The sequence below is a fragment of the Dermacentor silvarum genome, chromosome 5 (genome assembly GCF_013339745.2).
Source record: "Dermacentor silvarum isolate Dsil-2018 chromosome 5, BIME_Dsil_1.4, whole genome shotgun sequence".
NCBI lineage: Eukaryota > Metazoa > Arthropoda > Arachnida > Ixodida > Ixodidae > Dermacentor > Dermacentor silvarum.
The window spans coordinates 179,779,685-179,792,537 of NC_051158.1; the positions used below are offsets into that span (position 1 = coordinate 179,779,685).

At 41.0% G+C, this 12,853-nt stretch overlaps 1 protein-coding gene and 1 long non-coding RNA gene across 2 annotated transcripts in view; one reads left to right on the forward strand and one right to left on the reverse strand.

Moving 5' to 3' along the window:
* LOC119454618 (E3 ubiquitin-protein ligase SIAH1A) overlaps window positions 1-12,853 on the forward strand; it is a 58,749-nt gene that overhangs the window by 22,234 nt on the left and 23,662 nt on the right. The gene's annotated exons all lie outside the window — the stretch shown is intronic.
* On the reverse strand, window positions 4,255-6,905 carry LOC125945240 (uncharacterized). The gene is made up of 3 exons (XR_007466730.1): window positions 6,741-6,905; window positions 5,217-5,258; window positions 4,255-4,393 (listed from the first exon to the last, which is right to left on the reverse strand). It is a non-coding gene; the product is annotated as an uncharacterized LOC125945240 (long non-coding RNA).

The window sequence follows — 12,853 nt, forward strand, 5'->3', positions numbered from 1 at the left end:
GGGGCAATCTAAAATGCAGGCACTTCTGTATTGCAGACCTGGGTCACCCAGGGATCAAAACCACTTTTAAATATAGCCTGTAGTAAAACATAGTATAGAGCTCCTAAGAGAACCATTATGCCAGTTTTTGAATTGGCTTAACACACAAAATCAATACTCCTTCACGAAATCAACAGCTCAAAATTGATGTGGACAAAAAGCATTTTTTTCTAGATGAATTGTTTATTGAATCCAAACATTTGTTAACTGTATAGCCATGTGCGCCTGGAGATCAAAAAATTCCTAACGCAATTTACAAACTGCCAGCAGCTTCATACAAGAACGAAATTTAAAACTGAGAGATGTAAAGTTTTTGTGGCCCTAAAGTAAAACATTTCTCAAAATTGAAATAGAAAATAAATATTATACAAGCATTACAGTAAATAACATTTAAAATGTACTTGCTTTTTCTTTGGAAGCCAGTAACTGAATAATCATGGCACAATTTGCATGAGCCCACTGAGACTCTTATTAATTGGTTAAATCGTGTGTGCCCATTTTACTAAACGTTATCTACCTCTGAAACGACATGGTAATTACAATAAGTTGTGTCATGGCAGCAGGTTATTGTGCTGCATTGCTTGTTGCACGATCCAAATGCATTTTCTGCCATGATTACTAGGTTCCTGGGCAGGTCATTACATACCAAGCGATTTATTCACTTTGACTACTTAAGATTTTCATCTGATAGACAGTGGCCATTAGTTAACTGCTGGAAGACTTAAATGGAACTGGCATGAGGAAATTTTTAAATTTTTGAGTGCCGCAAAACAAGTTAGAATGAAAGAATTTGCAAGAAATCAGATTTCATGCATACATGAAAGAAAGCACATCGCTGCGTCGCCCGAGAACTGTTGTTGCACTCTGAATTTAAGCAAACTTTTGCCACTTAATTCTTACTGTTTTGAAATAGCTAAATAAACCATTACTACAAACATGTTAATATGTAGTTTTTCTTAAAGAGAACCACTGACTATAAATTGCACAAATTCCACTTTCCGGTGCACGTATGAAACTTAATTTTCTGTAAAATTTCTCACTGTGCCTACTTTTACTTTATCAAACAAACTTGAAATGGTGTGCCATCATGGAACACTCTTGGCATGAAATGACCCGAGATACCGATGAAATAAAATAATCAAGAAACACTATCTTTTGTAGAAATATATTAAAAAAGTTGCAGTGGCTTAGCTCGGCTATGCCAGGATATACGTAGCGTTAGCAAAGGTTCAGCTGATTATTCTTAGCTTTCCTGGTTGTCTCCTACGCTCAACCGCTAATTGCCAGGCAACTACTTCGGGATCCGATGAGTCAAGCTTCTCCGTTCTTCTGCGCTGTTGAGCAGCATTTGCGCTATCCTTCTCCATGGCTATACCACACTGGCAAACGCCAGTCAGAAGCGCAGCGGCTCCAGCGCAGTGTCAGACGACGACTGCACAGCGAGCGCGCGCCGGCGCCAGTGCGTCTACCACGGCTACGTCACTCCTCTGGAATGCGCAGACTGGCGGCGGTGAGTCGCGCGCGGCGGCGGCGGAGTGCGCGAGAGGTGCCGGCTCCGGTGGCTCCGGTGCGCAAGCCGTGTGACATCACTGATCCTTGCGCATGCGCAGCACGGCTCTTGATGTGCCGCGCGAAACGGGCTTGGCTAGGCCAGTGTAGCTAACGCTACAAAATTTACGTAAAAATGTACTAAAATACAAAGCGCAACACTTGTGCAATTAATTATTAATCACAACACAGTACTTGTGTCTGAACCATCAAACCTGGGCTTTTAGGTGACTATAAACATCATAATAATAAAAAAATGTTGAGGGCTGCAAGTGCACAACACTTGAACTGTCCACAGACTTGAGCTCTTCTGGACACTTCAGGTCGCTTGCGAGAAGTGAGGCCAGAGTGTTCTTAATGTAGGCCATGTTTGTCCCAGGAAACTTGTGACAGGTAAAGCCTGTAAAAAAAGAAAAAACAGCATGAGGTTTAAGATCAATGTTCCACATGCAAAAGTGCGACATACAGTACGCCCTGTTATTATGAAGCTGTTTCATTTGTTTTGTTTATTCAAAGTTTTCACGAGTTCAATTCTAGAGAATGACCAGCTTTCAAAGTGGAGTGGCGCCGGAGGACTCCACTTAGTACAATATGCAGAAGGCAAACACGAAAAGCCCACTGTGGCAGAATAACTTCATGAATATCCTTGATGTGAAAAATGTGAACGTTGCTTGCTTAGGAACAAAATGGTGGAAAAAAGACTTCATACTGTTGGTGAAAAAACTTAAAGGTAGACTACTGGCAACTAAAATTAGTTCTCTCAACAATCATAATCAAAATGTGCAGCACTTTATTGCACTTTTCCTTGCAGGAGTTGCTCCAAATACGGTTATGCGGCCAGAAATGAGTATGGTATATCTGAATTTGTTTTACGAGCTCATATGCTACTGAAGTGCACTTCTCGCATCGTGATGGCCATTCTTATGCCTCTCTACTTAAAACAAAATACTGCTTATAAGGAGGATTTACTGCAGTTGCACGCCAACCTGGTTACACTAACACAAATAAATGCGAAGAAGAAATACGAAGAAATGCTCAGTCTTACAAGAGAAATATGCAAGTGGACTGGCTCTGCTAATCCTTTGAGGGTCACTGCCATGCATGTAGAGTGGCGGAAACAAATCGTGAGGTCGCGACTATAAATATGAGGCGGCGAAAGAACATATAAATAAGCATACCTTTTAAGAATGAAGTGTCCCCAAGCATCACATTACAGATTCTGTAACCTTCTGCGGCTTCTACAAAAACCCTGATTATGCTGTTGCCCCTTGGCTTCTTCCAAAACTGATCTTTCTCTTTACTCTATGGTGCCCATCACTGCAGTAGTTTGAGAGTATTCACCTAGTTTAATGTTTTTGAGTGTCATTCCATTTAAAAAATGTGATTATGCTAGTTTTCCCTGCATGCTACAATAAACATGGTGTAAAACAGCAGACACTAAGAAACCTTTGTCACTTTGTGACCGAAAAAATTACTTACCCATTTTTTTCTCGAAAGGTCACTCTGAAGAACAATCCAGAATAAAAATATAACGCTTGAATTGGGGGACGTATTTCCAGAAAATATGTGATCCTCAAAGGGTTAAACACGAACACCTACAAAGCTCATTCAATCTTTGATAAATCGAAACCCATAGTACTTGAGCACTGGTTTATAACAACGCTGAAAACAGGCAAGTGCGTCCTTGAAGTAAGAAAGCAGGAGACATTTCCAACAATTTCAGAGTGGGAGCTGTGGACATGCCTCATGTTCTGTAAGAAGCTTTATATAGTAGCTGCCAAGGGCCCATTGAGTACTGATCATTTGATGGGAACGTGAGGAAAAGTCAAATAAATACCTTTGTTTTTTCCACATCCTAGAATACAATGTCATTAATTAGATCTTAATAGGTTGAGTGCCTAGAATGAATGGGCATTGCTAAACATAGCAATGTTGACAATGAAGTTGGCAACTGTTTATATTGTTGCTTTGATCGAAACCAAACAATTATGTCCCGTAACTTAAGCTCCCTCTGTTGAAAGGCTACGGTCTGCCACCACATGGACCTCCAAGACAGGAGCAACCTTAATTCAATGTGGTCTGTTGAAATAGGTGAAACCACTATGTTTTGCGTTACAGAATCTGGAGGGCCATTTTGATTGCTGAAATTTTGTGTAAGTGCTGTCCCTCGAGTTGAGCAGTAACTGCACTTGAGCATAGCTTCTCCACAATTCCTATATTATAACACCACTTTCAGGTTACTTAAGCACACCCGCTATACTACCAGATTGGTAGCATGCTTCACAGATTGGTACTACAGATTGGTAGTTGCTTCATTGCAACTATTCATTGCAATGACAGTCAAGTAGTGCAACTAATGTCCAAATACACCTAACTTTGTCAGTTGGAGCCACCAATCACTTCTGGAAGTTAAGGCTGCTTTTAAAATTTATCAATTTAGTATGGAGGCATTAGAGACTTGAGATCAAATGAACATTCATTCCAAATAGTAGGCTATTGTAGCACGTAGTTGCAGAAACAGGCTACTTGAAAGTCATTTGTTGTGCTAATAGCAATCTGGTAATTCTAAGTACAAAATGTGAATGCAAAAATGCAATGGGAAAAAGGATGTACAGTACTTGCCTATAACAGCGTTGACCCTGATAAGGTCAAGAGCCTCTTTTTGCCTATTGGGTGTTGTTTCCGAGAAGTGAGTGGCCCATGAGGTTCTTCTCTGTGACCACATGGTGAATCAAGGCCCTTGCCAAATTGCCTGGTCCACCATGGCAAGCTGTGCCAGGATCATCTGAATGAGCACTTCTCCAACCTATGTGAAACGGCACGTTTAGGTAAATATTAGTGAGGTAGCTTAAGGATCTTAAGCACATTTACACAACAACCACACTCCGAGTAAATCACAGAAATACTGCCTGCTCTAGACCTAAATTGTCAACTAATGTCACTAATAAAAACAACTAAAACTAATGCCATAGCTTGTTATGCTGTTAGGATGCCATGTGCTTCAGAAAAACAAGGATTCACCCTGTACAAAATAAAATAGTAAGTAAACCAAAGCATCGAAAACTTTAATGCAAGTAGCATTTTTAGGATACTTCACATACTTTCGGGTGTCTGTCTCTAACTATTTTCCAGCCAATTTGTGTCACTTGGTGGTCAATGGCCTAATAGGTAGGGCTGCTATGTTGAGGGAAGTGGGTTAATAACCATCTGATGGACCTGCTTGGATCTCTGGGTATGTGCCTCAGAGTATGTGCCACTCTTCAATGAACCACTTTCACGCCATCTTGGGCGACTGCTGCTTGTGTTGGCAATCAGCAGTAGCAGCTCAAACAGGAAGATAACTGTTGACGTTAATGCGATTACCACTACACATCAGATTCGCTTGCTGTGTCCCAGACCTACTCAGCTGAATGTGTACATAAGACACAAAGGCAGGGTGTGCCAACTCCCCACCTCATCAAATAAATGAATCGACTCGCACATCAAAGGCTATACAAAATCGCAAAGGAGACACTTAATGCTACCATTTTTACTAAATCTTAAGGAGAATACCTCCCGGCAATACATTCTCCTGGCAACAGTGCATTTGATCATGGTTACGCTAGACGATGAATGGCCAAATAATTCACCTTTCGCATTCCGGCTGTGGCGTCTCCAGGCTCATTTTGATTCTGAAAACAGATGTCAGTATTAAAATATGACGCCACGATAACTCAAAAGCAACAACCAAAACATCTACAAGGACGATTAGGCCGACATAAATGGATGGATATAAATGACTGATTGAAAACATTAAAGCATGGCTGCTCTTGCCACTGGAAGTGTGAGGTTGGCAAATTATTTTTAATTTCTCTCCTAAATTTTAAAATTATTTTTGCTCATCTACTGAAGTGTTGCGGCCACATCTTAAAGGTAGCTCGTTCATATAAAATCAGTGTTGCATTTTTTACTCCCCGTCTAACTGCTGCTACTGCAGTTTGCTTACTCTCTAAGTATTCCACAGAACTGCTCCACCAACAAACCATTGTTTCAAGCTTATGGCAAAGCGTCATTTAGATCACAAGGATACGCTCCCCTTTGTGTGTGACTTGAAAGCAAAAATAACTTATTGACATAGCTGTCTACTTCTATCTCATAAAATGCCTTGCTAATTTTTTGACATTTGTCGATAACGCCTACATGCCACTGGAAGCACAGTGGGACGACACGGCAAATATGCCCAAGCATCTTGTTCCGTTACTGATTTTAGAACTTAGTTAAATCAATCAGTTACTGAAGGGCCAAAGGCTGAAACTTCACACGATGACATTATTTTGAATGTTTCATCCCACTAAAGCAGAACATAGTATCCCACAAAATCTGCCTTTTCCGTGAATATAGAGCGCCTACGCGAAGGCGTTAGCGCGAAGTACTCGATGGCGTCGAAGGGAGATAATGGTTAAAAAAAATAAAAAATTCACCGCGCGCGTACCGGCGGAAAACAAACCACACATAACCTGATGATTTCACAGCATTCGCTGGCATCAGCCCTTTTTTATCTCACCTATCACATAGAATCACATATACGCCCTTGCAATTCTTTATTATTATCGCGCCACAGCGCGTGTCTACCGCACGGCGTGTCAGCGGACTCTGGGCACTCGATCCTGAAGCGAACAGCGCAGCAGAACACATTCGAATGGCAAAACGCCCCGCGCATATTTTCGCCGATCCCGACACGCCATGTAGAAGATGCACGTCAACGGACGGCGTTGCGCGAACGAAATATACTTGATTACAGTACAGTTCGGATTATTTCACGTCGCATTGGTTCCACGAAAACGGCAGAGCACGAGCGCTCATTAATAAGGCTAATTTCAATCGGTGCTGGAACACCGCACCAAACATCGTGGCGCGCACAACATGCCCTGTTTTAGCTGGCTCCACATAGCTGCTTTACGTCGCCGCAAGCGCGCTGTGAAGTTAAATCAGGACAAAACTTCATGCTCAATATCACAAATCTAGTGCTGCACAACCAATTCTCGCAACGGAAGTATAGTACTGGTAATGAAAACGAGCACAGAGGCGCGTGGAAGACACGCACGGGCTCTGTACGCACTTTTGCTGAAAGCGTCGCAATGAACGAGCACGTGGAATTCGAAGCACTCACTCACCTTCGATGTGGCTGAGTCGGAGGCGATCACGGTGATCTTCGAGGCAACGTGTAGCCCATAAAGGGCGAGCAACAAGTTGGAATATACCAAAGATGTCACAGCGAGGCAAATGGCACAGAAAACGCAGCAAACTCATCACGCAACCCGGACACATACGCCGCACGCACAAAGTTCCGGAATGCGCCAAAGAGTCAAGAGCGCAAGCGCGCATTCACACAAAAACGCGCATACAAATCCACGCTTTTATAGACATGAATTGCAATATTTATTAACAAATCTTGTAACATAATGGCATTTATTAACAATTTCTGTGGTTTGCAAGAGTATGAAAGTTTTCTGCTTAGGTTCCTTGAGGAACTATTTTCTTTATCGCGGTAACTTAGTGCGCCGGCCGGTCACGTACGGAGCGCGCGGGAAATAGTGCAAAATTCGAACGTCGCAAATGTCGCGCCCTGTTTGCGCGCACAGTTTTAATCGTTTTATTAAAAACAAATATTTATTTTAATACGTGAAGGAACCGGCCCGAAATGAACTACGGACCAGCAACGTACACAATCCTCGCTTTTCGTGCTTGTTAGTTTGACATCATGAGAAACGGTAGACAGCATGCCGTCCCATTGATTAAACATTTGTACCTGTGCTTCTGCGCTACGATTTGTCACCGGAAAAGTATAACAGCGTAGATTGTGCGTTTTGGCCAAGCAGTTTCCCAGCACACTGGCCAGCACCCCGTCTCTACGTGTTACAGAATAGACCTAGGCTTTCATGTAAAATATGGGCACCACGTCGCAGAGATCACCATAACTTGTTTGATTCTATTGTTCGCTAAGGGCTAACAACTAAACGAAACGCACTCTTTAAAAAACATATTTATTTATTATGCTTACATACTACTTTTCCCACCATCTTGCCAATATTTAACATGGAGGCAATGCCGTTTTCTGACACAGACAGGGCACTGGCCACTTACAATAGAAGCCGATGGGAATCCAGGAGGTGCCCAATCATTGGTCACTGCTTGTTGGGACGTTTGTCCTGTGCTCCAATTTTGTGTCTATATATATATATATATATATATATATATACAGGGTGGTCATTTTGAAGTCTTACGGAATTTTTAGAAATCGCCTGTGGCAGGTAGCATTATTCTTATCATTGAGCTGGGTTGATCGATGAGGCGGACATTTGTAGCACGAGCAATCGAAACATAGATTCAACTAATTCACAAGCAATCACTAATTACCTTCTTATTTTATTACTTTACGACACATATTGCGATTTACGAATTTGAGCCGGTGAGCTTGTCAGGCGTATCCACTTGGAATGAATTTCCAGAATGACACCAGTTTGGAGATATGCGCCATTAAACTCGGCGTAAAAATGCACTGTTGTTACACTTACTTTGTTACCAAAATGCTGTTTTATACATTGAAGCACAAAAGTAACTAAAACGCCCATGTATTTCGTCCCACACTTTGGGCAATAATATCTCGAAACTGGTGTTATCCTGGAAATTAATTTTAGGCGGATGTGTCTTGCAAACTCACCGGCTACAATTCATATATTGCAATATGTGTCGTAAAATAATTAACTAAGAAGTTCATTAGTCACTTTTTTGTTAATTATTAGAATATTAGTTTCAATTTCTTGTGTTACTAATGTCCGTTTCTTCGAATAACCAAGCTAAGCGATAAGAATTAAGCTACCTGCTACAAGCGATTTCTAAAAATTTTCGTAAAGCCTATAATTGTGAACACCCAGTATATACAGGGTGTCCCAACTTTCTTGCACCGACACTTAAATATATGCAAATGCCACGTAGCTGGACAGAACCAAAGTAATGTTGTTTCCCGTCGCTTACATATGCTCAATTTTTTGCATTGGATAAATAATTAGATAATCATTATAATTAATAATTATTAATCAATTATTAATAAATAATTAGCTTCTCAGATATTATATTTACATGAAAAGTGTCAATCAGAAAATTATACAGCAACAGGAAAAACTCCCGATACAGCTTTCTGTTGCCCAATACCTGGTACATAAAAGTTTTTCCGAGCGTGAAAGAAGTCCGCGGATACACGCATCTCGAGCGGCTAGTTGTGCGGCAATTTTGCGTGTATTCGCGGGCTTCTTTCATGCTCGGAAAAAAAGAAAAGCAAAAAAAATCACTTTTATGTTGCACGTATTGAGCAATAGAAAGCTGTATCGGGAGTTTTTAGTGGCAGGAGCGTCGAGTGCCATTTGTTCTTTGGACAGTACTTCCGGTTCACCTCCTGAGATGATCAGGACGTGAAAATAAATCGAAAAAAATAAGACAGTACACAATTCACGACTTTCATTATAGATATGATATCAGAGCATAGGTTTAGCTATACGTTGAGTTACTGAAGTGTCTGGAATAATTAAAATTAATTAGCTGAGACGACCGGGGACGCAATCCAAGTAAATTAGAAAAATAGGAAAAAAATGGTTCAATTCAGAATTCATGACTTTCATTATAGATATCATATCAAAGCATAAGTTTTGTTGCAAGCTGACTTGCTGAAGTGTCTGGGATAATTATAACTAATTAGCTGAGACCAGATTAAAAATAAATCAGTAAAAAAAGAAAAAAGTAGTACCGTGCAAAATCCATCGGTTTCTTTATAGACATGATATCAAAGCATAAGCTTAGTTCAAGTTGAGTTACTGAAGTGTCTGGAATAATTATAATTGATCAGAAATCACTTATTACTGCTTACCAAAGCACAGAACACCAACGCCGGGATGCGAGTGCCAAAAAGAAACACCTAAGTCAAAGTTTAAGGTTGCCTACTATTTTAAGCATGAAATGCTTTTAGCTCCCGTTGTCGGCGATCTTCAAGTGACCTTGAGCCAAAAGCCAAAGCTGTTAAAAATGAAATTTCGTCACCCGTAGGCACGAGTACAACTGTGGTATGGACGTAGAGTGCAATATAGCGTACCGTACATGCAATACATTGTACTTGATATAAACAAAACATATGAGCAAACAAAATAGTAAATGGTGTCTGCTTGACACTGGCTTTGCCGCACATCAAAAACCACTATGACAAGTTGCGAGAACAAAACGAGATCATCCGAGCAACAAGTCAAACTTGAAAAAATGCGGTCTCTGGCACCAACCCTTTACTACACATGCTAGTTACTCTCCAAACAAATTACAAAAAAAAAAACTATTGCTTGCGAGTTCTTCCCTATGTTTCTTGACAATATCACTCAAGCTGTAATTTCTATTACGCTGAAGTTTTATTTGTCATTTCCAATAGCGACGTTCAAAAGGCAGATAGATACAGGGGCAGATAAAGTGGGCCGATCCTGGAGGCAGTGCAGAAAGAGTCCAAGATCAATGGCACCCCTTTCATGTGGGCCGATCCTGGAGGCAGTGCAGAAAGGGTCCAAGCTCAATGGCACATATCCCCTGTGGGCACGGGGGGGGGACCTGAAACGCTTCCTTGAACTTCCCTTGTCATACGTGGGACCCAAAGAGACAAAATAAACAGCCCTTCCTCTGTCGAGAAAATTGAGTACTGACTATTGATATGTTGTTGGCATATTGTTGAGGAGAGGAATTGTTGACACAATATTCTTTCAATAATGTCTCAATAGTTATTGAACGTACACAACAATACCTCAACAATAATGTTGTTGAGCGATTCACAACAGTAAAGTCATTGACTAATTCTTGTTGACATATTGTTGAATAATGTTGAGTATTATTGAGAAGTGTTGAGCAATATTGACATTAAATATACGTGTGAAAGCAAAGCTTGTCGCCGTAAGCATCTTACGTAAGCAAAGGCATATCTTACGTAAGCAAAGCTTGTCGTCCGATTCTAGCATGCTGATTCTAGCGTGACGGCTTCCGAAGCCCAGTCGAAACGTCAGCGAAGAGCCACCTACCCTGAATTTAGGGCAAACGAAGCGGAACGCCTGCGGAGCGTCGTCTTGCCACAAGCTCCCCCAGCTACGACTCGAGTGATAGGCCTTTGGTTGAAGTTATGTGACACTCTATATATTTAGTGGTGATTAAGTGAACAATAGAACAATATATATGGGTAAAACACATACACGTCTACATGTGTGTGTTTCAGATATATATTCCATGTCAATATTTCTCAACAATTCTCAATAGTACTCAGCATTATTCAACAATATGTCAACAACAATTAGTCAATGACTTTACTGTTGTGAAGCACTCAACAACTTTATTGTTGATGTATTGTTGTGTACGTTCAATAACTATTGAGACATTATTGAAAGGATATTGTGTCAACAATTCCTCAACAATATGCCAACAACATTTCAATAGTCATTTTATAAGGGAAACAAATACAACGCGACAAAGAAGGTGTCCTCGAAAAAAAATGACATCACCAACTAGTGCACCAGCTCCGGTTCTTCCTAGATTTACATGTAGATTAACGCTCCAGTCGCTAATGCATGCCGTCACCTCTTTAGTGTGCGGTAACAACGACTGTAGACGGCACGGGAAATGTTCTTTTGTTGCGTACCATGTTTAAATAAACGTGTCGGAGCTCCAAACAGAGTAGAGCGCTCTTCAATTGCTGGAAATTCTTCCACAACCACAATACGCCTGACTTGGACTTCTTTATCTGCGCTTAGTCAGCGCAAGACCGCGCCACATGCAGTTGCGAAAGGAAATAGTGTCGCGGTTCTTTTATGGGTCCGAGGCATCAATGTCCTCACCTGCTTTTATTTAAGAAAAAAGCAGAAAAATGAGCAAGATGTCACTCGCTGGCTTCTTTCTTTTCAACAGCCTACATATTGGGAGTTGTACTTTATGTAATACAGTCTGTTTTGTCACGGTATCAAATGCCATAGTTTCCTCACAACCAGTTCAGTAGAAATAATTTGAACCTGATCAAAAAATTAACTGAATATGCTGCTGTCAAGGCACTGAAGTTAAGCCAATCGTCTATACAGAGGCATTTGACTAATTGACTCTGTCTTTAATACGTATATAAAAAGGTCTCCTTAACTATGCAATGACTTCGTTAACTGCACGTTGTTGACAAAAAGGCCATTACTCATTCGTATCAAGGTCCACTGCTTCTGCTGCTTTCGAATAGCTTATTTTCGATAGCGTTATTACTAGAATCACGACGCTGGCGGCAATCCCCCAATCCTCTGCTGGCAGAAATTCAGTACCTGAACAAACTCATGGAGGAAATCTCTTTTGCACAAGAATTACCAACCGTTGATTAAGCATGTCTCGTCGCAGGCTGCCTATGAAATCGCTTGTTTTGATTTAGACAAATAATTTTATAATTTGACGAATCTCGTGATGATTGGATTTTACCAAAGTGATGCGCGTCGCTTTAGTTCTGTCCTTTGCTCTTTCAATTAGCACTATAGGTAAACGTTCTGGTACATACATATACAAATTTATTTCCATCATCACGCTATACTAAAAAGTGCAGGGTCATTTCATGCCAAATCAACCAACGTGTTTTTCGACCGTCACAGAAAGACTTTCCCGACGTTTAAGTTAGAAACTCATTTTCCACGTTCATAGTTCTTATCAAAAATGTTCTTGCGTTTTGGCAAATATTTATTGTTCTTGCCCAGCCAAGCTATAGAAGGCACCAATCAACATTTTTGTTTCAAATGCATGTTGTATGATCCAGACAATTAGATGGCGTGTATGGCGAGAGAATGAAAATCCCGCTAAGGGGCTCGACAGGGTCTTGCCCCATTCCAGACACGGCAGACAAGGCACAGTGCCGCAAATCGTAAATGTAATTCAGGTTATAAAAAGAAGTATGTATGAAATTAGTGCTTTCTGGTACACAAAATCTTTTACAAAAATGCGTGGATAATGTTATTCTAAATAACCACTTTATTCCTTAAAACGTTTGGCAGTGTTGTTTGAGTCATCTGCCGTGCTGTAGTTGCGTGTTTCGGGTAATTTCGATCGGTCACTGTTTCGCGTGTTTAGCAGAACAATAGACCGATCCCACCAGCCAGTTTTAAGACGCCACCGCTGCCGCGGTGCATGCTGGTACTTGTAGTCATCCGGCCGCTCCAGCCGCCCGGAGTAACTGTGCACCCTGTTTCCGAACGAT